Below are 8712 nucleotides of genomic sequence, written 5' to 3'. Positions count from 1 at the left end.
AAGGCTAGACCGCCCGACAGTAACCTCGGTCCTACTGCCGGACTTTGCCTTTTACTGGGCAGTCCTTTCTCCTTCCGGTGTGTCCTCTCCTCCCGGGAGAGCCGAGCTCTCCCCACCTGCATGGGCTCGTGATCGAACGGGGGACCGACCCCCGCAGCATCCAGTTCTTCGAGACGCGCCACAGGCTTCCTGCGTTCAGCGCGTTCGTGCAAACGGCCATCCACTCGCAGCGCGAGCTCAATCAGTCCATTAAGAGTGGTGGGTAAATCTAGTGAATAGATCTCCTGCTGCACACGGTCGGCCAGCCCATGCAGGAACACATCCCACTGTGCCTCCTCGTTCCACTTACACTCCGCTGCCAGGGTGTGGAACTCAATGGCGTAGTCGGAAACAGGTCGAACTCCCTGCCGCAGGTCCGCAAGCTTGCGAGCAGCCTTCCGTCCCGCCACTGAACGGTCGAACACTCGCCTCATCTCCTGCGACAGGGACTGGAACGAGGAGCAGCATGGATGATCATTCTCCCACACCGCCGTTCCCCATAACGCCGCTCGTCCCGTCAATAACGTCATCACTAACGCGACTTTAGACTCCTCAGAAGAGAACGTGTTAGGTTGCAGAGAGAAATAAATAGAGCATTTATACAGAAAAGCTCTACAAGCATCAGGTTCTCCACCATACCTCTCTGGTGCAGGAATACGAGGCTCTTGTGGCGTGCTGGTTGATGAGTGGGGAGCGGGCGGTGGGGCTGGCGCAGTGGGAGATGAAAGATGTAATACCTGGGTTGAGAGCTCGGACACCTGCGCCACCAACGTTTGCACGGCGCGAGCAGTGGCCATCACCCGCTCGTCCTGCTGATCCATCCGTTGAGTGCTCTTGCTCAAATACTCCTGAAGATCTGACGACCTTGATGGATCCATCTTGGTCAGTTCGTTCTGTCAGGAAATGAACACAGAGAGAGGATCCAAGTGCAAGTAAAACAGGATTTATTGACAGAATATGCTGTATAATAATTTCACTCCAGAAAGGGCAGTCGTTGCAGTCACAAAGACGAGCTGACGCAGTGGTGAGTTGAAGCAGATGAACCGGGTGGCGCAGGGCTGCAACGGGTATCAGAAGCCACGGAATAATCCAACCCAGACGGGGGCGCAAGACAAAGGTCCAGAACCCCAGGATAACAGGAAGTGAAACACAGAAACACGACAGCCTGCAACGAACTGACAAAGACGCCATGTAGACACGCACAAGATAAAGCACACACAGAACAAGACACGGCTGGCAGCACATCACAATCAATCAGGTGGGTGACACCCACACAATCAGTAACCAGGCAACACACACCACAACCACACGAGGGCGAGTAAGTGAACCCATGAACCGTGACAACACATGATATTGCCAAGTAGATCAAAATTCCCCCCAAAAATTCTATAACAATTATATTGATCATCTAACGTTTTCATTTTGTGAAGTAATTTGTCAGATTAATTCAAAGTTCAGAAAGCTTAATTTTGCACATCACAGAGAAAAAGCTCTATTATGATTCCCTCTCATCATGGTGGCCACCATGTTGATATCGCTTAAAGTTCCCCTGTAGACAATAGTTCTATCCCTTAAAACTCATCTTTGATCATCAAAATGGCATATTTAAAGGGTTAGTTCACCCAAAAATGAAAATAATGTAATTTATTACTCACCCTTATGCCGTTCCACGCCCGCAAGACCTTCGTTCATCTTCTGAACACAAATTGAGATTTTTTTTTTGGGTGAACTAACCCAAAAACATTTTTTCCTGTGAATCTTCATGCCTAAATTAGCTTGAATGTAACTCAACACCCATTGCTTCATTTATTATACACGGATCTATGAATATGCTAATTAGCCCCACCTCCACTCACTCACACAAGCTCAGAGATCCACTCGGTCAACTTACTGAGGTAAACGCTGCACAATGGTATCGCTTTTTACAACGTCGGACACATAACAGTAATTAAAATGATTAGTCTTTTGCTTGACTACATTATCAAACAGTTAATAATGTGCTGCTAATGTTACACAAACCATGTTCCCGTTCACGAGTCAGACAGCTGTTTTCTAAAAATCAGTATTCTTGGAAAGATTTGAACACCTCAGAACGTCAGTGGAGAAAGAATAAATTCATTTGGCATTTCTGCAACTTTTTCTTTTGTGTTCTGCTGCATCCACACCCATAGGTATCAGTAACTAACACCTCTGTGCTTTATTTATTTATCTTTGTTGTTGTTGTTGTTGAAATAGATTTTTTTTTGTAACATTATAAATGACTTTATTGTCACGTTCAATCAATTTAATGAATCCTTGCTGAAAAAATTGTACTGACCCCAAACTTTTGAACAGTAGTACATTTCTTTTTTCTTTTTTTTTAGGGCACTTAAAAGCATGAAATGGATGGAAATCCTGAATGAATGGATGGGAATGCTAATTGATATCCAGGTGCAGCATTATAGACCTCCTTTATAGTCTGTGAGTCTTTCGGGACTTTTAGATGCATTCAGGTCACTCTCTGTCTCATTAGCTGTTATTGCCCCATGGATTCTGTCTCTCTGCAGATCGCTCCACTCTTCCAAGAGAGCCCAGGAGTCTGTCATTAGAAATCCTGTGACTCAATAAGAATAATAATCACCTTGCTAACCAGAGGGCAATTCCTAATCAGGCTCCCCGAGGCTCATCTGCATGTAATGTAAATGTGCTCATTATCGCTCCTCAGTCACCTCCAGTCATTCCCTCAGCCCAAATGCCACAACAATATTAGGCAAGCAAAGTTTTTTCTCAGGATCCTTTTTAAACTACTTTAGTTTTTAACATGTGCTGTACTTACTTGTGATCATAAACTCTATCATACGATCCTAAACTCTAATCTTGTAATAATATAATGTCACGAGTTAACGGATTGGTGCTTCTTAACTGAACCAACAAATGATCGTTTGGAAAAAAAACTGAAAAGAAAGAGAAAAATGAGAGAAATTCACAGCAATCACACCAGGCTTCCCTATGCAATCATTGTGATGGAAGAAAAAGGAAAGTCCGATACAGGTTATTTAAGAAATTGAGGTCACTGCGACTTCTCAGTAATTCCATGTAAAGGAAATTAAAGTTAACAGGAAGCGACCCCTATGGAAATGAACTACTCGCTATCTTGATTATTTGAATGAACATCAAGATCTATTATCATTTAGAGGAACATTATTCAGGGACTCTTGGCCTCTGACATGTTGTAATTGCTAATGACATGAAATGCTTTAGGTAAAAGAAGAAAGAGTCATCTTTCTGACAGAAAAACTACATTTTATATTTATGCCAATGCAATAAGAGATAATTTCTGAGAAGGGACAAAGAGGCAGAAGATGAGAGGTCAACTTGCCTTGTCTTGTCTTGTCTGTCTGTCTGTCTGTCTATCTATCCATCCATCCATCCATCCATCCATCCATCCATCCATCCATCCATCCATCCGGAGAAATGCTCTTAACCGGAGTTTTATGTTGTTTTTCCAGGTTGAGGTTGTGGTCAGGAACATTTGTGTTGTGTGGTAGTTTTGTTGTATGGTTGTTTTCGATTAACGGTTTAAAACATTTATTTGCTTTGTAAAATTAGTTATCTTGTGCTTCTGTAATGTACATCTTCCTCAAAAACATCTTTCAAAGAAACAATTTGTGTTGAGTTTAATACCAACAGTGTTGGGGAAAGTTACTTTTAAAAGTAATGCATTACTATATTGCACTACTCCCTAAAAAAGTAACTAATTGCACTACTTAGTTACTTTTTATGGAAAGTAATGCGTTATATTACTTTTGTGTTACTTTTTCTCACTTGAGCTGGGCTTGTTTGTTTTTTAATAGCAAAAAGAAAATAAAAGTTCTATTTTTGGCAAATAGGCCCTTTCACACCAAGGGCCGTATCATACAACCGGCGTAATGCGGCGCCAGGCGAGACGTTAGTTTCAGCCCGACACAGTTATCATTTTCACATCCAGTGCCACGTTGTTTAAATAGCAAATGCATTTGTGCCCATTTGTGTGCCCATGGGCGTGCTGGTCTGAAAACGAGGTGTGTTCAGTTGCATTGTTGGCGTGTTGCTATTTTGAGGCCACTGACCAACTGAAACATGCTCTAAAGTCAATAATTTTATTTTTATTCAAAGAGCGCGTTAGTAACATGCGCCGTGGGTGCACAACGCACGTACACTCTGCTTATTATACACACAGGGACGAGCAGCAGCACACAAACATGCCAAATATTACAAATAATAAATAAAAGATTATTATTGTGTGCATAAAGATAAAAATGCTTTGGTGGAATCCGGTTGGTCCAGCAGATCTTAACCTCGCGCATGAGCAGATCCCTTTCCTCACTAGAGAAGCGTTCAGTTTTTCCGCTTGCAAATTCCGCCATGTATATAGCAAATCCACCATGGCGCGAGCGCAACTGGCTTTTAAAGGGAATGGGAGATGCGACTCTGATTGGTTTATTGCACATTATGCCCAAAACACACCCATTACCCAGGTGAAAAAAAGTACGTTTCTATAATGTACTTAAAGTGCTCTATTTTCATGCCCTAATTTTGTACTTAATATACTAAAAATTCTTCTTTAGTACTTCTTAAGAACATCTAAGTGTACTCAACTGTGCTATTTTGAGACAGCATGAAATATGAACTAAAATGTGCTTTTAATATACTATCTCTGTATTTAAAAAATATATTTAGATACCACTTGTAGTAGAGTATGGGTTCAAATGTATACAGTATCTAAATACATTTTTTAAATACAGAGATAGTATATTAAAAGCACATTTTAGTTCATATTTCATGCTGTCTCAAAATAGCACAGTTGAGTGCACTTAGATGATCTTAAGATTATCTTAAGGAGTACTAAAGAAGAATTTTTAGTATATTAAGTACAAAATTAGTGTGCAGAAATAGAGCAATTTAAGCATTAAGAGAATAGGGACAACCCTTTTAGACCATGCACCGGGTACTCCGACCATTTTTCCCGTCGTTAAACTAGCAAAAGTGGATTCAGACACGCCCAAAGTGCACTTGCGCTGTGCGCTTAGATCGTTAAAATAGGGCCCCAAAAGTGAAATGAATAAGCCTCAGGCTGAAAGAAATGCAATTCACGCCTGTACAGTAGAGGGTGCAGCTCAAACAAACCTTTCAGCTGTGCTGCCGTTCTGGAATACAGAAGAATAGGACGTAGGAGAAGAAGTAAATGAGAAAATGTATGTAATCTACAATAACCATCATGTTCACACTTTCTCCCGTTTTCTCTCAACATGGGAGATAGAAGAGCTGTCAGTCATTAAATGTGAAAACAAAGTAATTTGATTTGCATCTTTGAAAAAGTAACAGATAATTTGTAGTAAATTGAAAACTAATCTGATTACGTAACTAGCATTACTTGTAATGCGTTACCCCCAACACTGAATATCAACCACACATTATTTCCATGAAATCATAATGCTTTTGGCACTTTCCTCATTTGTATATCATACCTCTGATATAAAAACAAAGCTTTTGTGCCTCACTCTAATGTGGGGGAATAAAATAGCAGCATTAACATAATCAGCATTGCACATGTGATATGAATTTAATCAGCTGCGGTCAAGAGATATGAATGCGTAATATTGTTCATGTGAGGTCTCGTTCATAGGTGGAGCATTGCTGAATCCAGTCTTTGCTTTGAACGATAGCAGGGCAAGGTGGTAGTGTGTGTGTGTGTGTGTGTGTGTGTGTGTGTGTGTGTGTGTGTGTGGGAACAGAATAGAAGTCTAGCTGACAAGGTTAAATTTAGCGGCTGATTAGACTGTATGAATTTTAATCTGCCTCTGACAAAGGCTCAACAGCACCCTCTGCTCACCAAATCTCATTCTTCCTCATCCTGTCCTTCTCCCCCTCTCATCCCCTCTCTCTCACTACATCTATCTCTCTCGCTCCTCTTCACTAACCCGGCTCTCTCTCTATCTGTCTGTACATATGTGCCTGGGGTTATAATGATAAGAGGGGATAGAGCTGATTTGAATGTGACTCAGGTGGGGGACTCGGCTCTCTCCATCTCTCTCTTCCTTGATGAGATTGTAATGGATGAGGATGATTGTGAATGCATATTCATCGACCATAGACAGCAGCTCAGAAGCGTGACCCAGAGTTTGCGACGAGTTTATTTTCCTCCCCAGTTAACAGGTGGGCTCCTCTGGAAACTCATGTTGAATCACTTGCACACCTCCACAAGATTTAAGTTGTCACCTACAAGATTTAAACTGTCACAAATCGTTTCGCCGGCAGCGAGAAGGACATCCGTGGGTTTTGGGTATCCTCCTCTGCACCGTGTTACATCACGGAGGATAAATACTAATTAATTAAATCTGAGAACACCATGGAAATGAAAGGTGTATTGGTGACTTAAGTTGTGGGCATACTGGGACACATCTGTAGTAAAAGGTTTTCTATTTCATCGCATGAAATTGAAGTATTCATTGACTAAAAAGTCTTGAAGGGATCTGTAGAAATCTTTAAAAATGCACACTCTAAAAAAATGCTGGGTTAGAAACAACCCAAGCTGGGTTAAATATGGACAAACCCAGCAGGTTGGGTTAAAAGGCACATATTATGCCCTCTTTCACAAGATGTAATATAATTCTCTGGTCTGGTCAAATTTCAGCCTAAAATACCCCACAAATTTGCCCCTATTTGGGGGTGAGCAAAAACATGCCTTTTTCGATATTACTATATTGCTGGCTAAAAAAATTAATCCAAAATTGGTTGAAAAAATTGGCTGGGTGAAAACAGCCCAATCCCTGGGTTTGTCCATATTAAACCCAGCATTTTTAGAGTGTACAGATAATTGGTCTATACTTTTCTTTTTTTAATCCACAACTCATACTCAAAATCCTTAGGCAAAATAGGTGGAAATATTTGTGCATGCAATCAATTAAACTAGTGGCAATGAATGGAACTGCAAAAATAATGATTATTCCCAATCCGGTTTCTCAAGCACTCCCTCTAGCAGTAGATGTGCCATTTTTTGGATAAATGTGTCTGTCTGCTCTCTCAGGCTGACTGGTTGCTGAATATGGCCATCGTAGATGATGCCTGCACAGCCACTAATTGAGGCCAGTCTATCTATTCAGTCCATTTCATGGGTCAGACACCCAGGATGAAATTGTGTGAGGAGACAGACATCCTGAGAGAAGGGACTGAATATTTAACCACGACCAGCCATTCATCCACATGAGGCTCCTCTCACTGAACTAATGATTTAAAGAAATTGACAATGGCATGAATTGAGAATGATCTAAAGAGCATTTTAAGCTTCGGTGAAAGCAAGAACGTCTGTACAAACCCTAAAAAAATGTTTTAAAAGAGAAAGAATATACTTTCAAAGATTATTAAGTGCAAACTGAATGTACTGTTTTTGGACAATCAATTGCATGTTATTTATAATTAAAGGGAACCTATAATGCCCCTCTCACAAGATGTAATATAAGTCTCTGGTGTCCCCAGAATGTGTCTGTGAAGTTTCAGCTCAAAATACCCCACAGATCATTTATTATAGCTTGTTAAATTTGCTCCTATTTGGGTGTGAGCAAAAACACACTGTTTTTGTGTGTGTTCCATTAAATGCAAATGAGCTGCTGCTCCCGCCCCCTTTCCAGAAGAGGGCGGAGCTTTAACAGCTCAACAACAACAAAGCTGGAGAATCTCACGCAGCCAAAATGAGGATTGTCAGTAACGGTGTTCAGCCTTACATTGTTCAAACTGTAAAATGACGGCATGACAACAACACTCTACTACAACAACTCTTCCTCTTCTCTAAAGCAGCCCAACATGGCCTCGCCTTACTAAAATAAGTAAATATGGTATGGTAAATTTTAATGTAATATTGAATAACACACTACTATTGAAGTTATGAAGTATAGCTATCAAATAATCAAGTGCTTTAGGTGTACTTTAAAGGGGACCTATTATGCAAAATTCACTTTTGCATGGTGTTTGGACATAAATGTGTGTTAGCAGTGTGTGTACACATTTGTACGATTGGTCATTTTTGAAAAAAATACAAATGTATATGCTTTATAAACGCATATTATCGCCTTGCACGTGCTTCTGCTTTCCGCATTCTTCAAAACGCTTACGCTGTATGTCCTACACCTTCCCTATTCAACTTAAGGTACGAACGCGGCGCCAGTTTAGTTTTTTCCATAAGTTGAATAGGGAAGGCGTAAGACATATGGCGTAAGCTTTTTGAAGAATACAGAAAGCGGAAGCACATGCAAGGCGTGTATATGTGTTTATAAAGCATATACATTTGTATTTTTTTTTTCGAAAATGAGCGATGGTTTCTCTAGATAAGACTCTTATTCCTCGTCTGGTATCGTTTAAAGCCCTTTGAAGCTGCACTGAAACTATCATTTTGACCTTCAACCGTTTGGAGGCCAGTGAAGTCCACTATATGGAGAAAAATCCTGGAATGTTTTCATCAAAAACCTTCATTTCTTTTCGACTGAAGAAAGAAAGACATGAACATCTTGGATGACATGGGGGTGAGTAAATTATCAAGAAAATTTTATTTGAAAGTGAACTAATCCTTTAAGGAATATTGTCATGAAAATGTAGTTAAAGTTCACTTAAGTAGATTTTTATTTCATTAGTATTCAATTATCTGCAAGTACAGTTTTTAAA

Source organism: Megalobrama amblycephala, linkage group LG11, assembly GCF_018812025.1.
Source record: "Megalobrama amblycephala isolate DHTTF-2021 linkage group LG11, ASM1881202v1, whole genome shotgun sequence".
NCBI lineage: Eukaryota > Metazoa > Chordata > Actinopteri > Cypriniformes > Xenocyprididae > Megalobrama > Megalobrama amblycephala.
Note: the sequence above shows the minus strand (reverse complement) of the source record.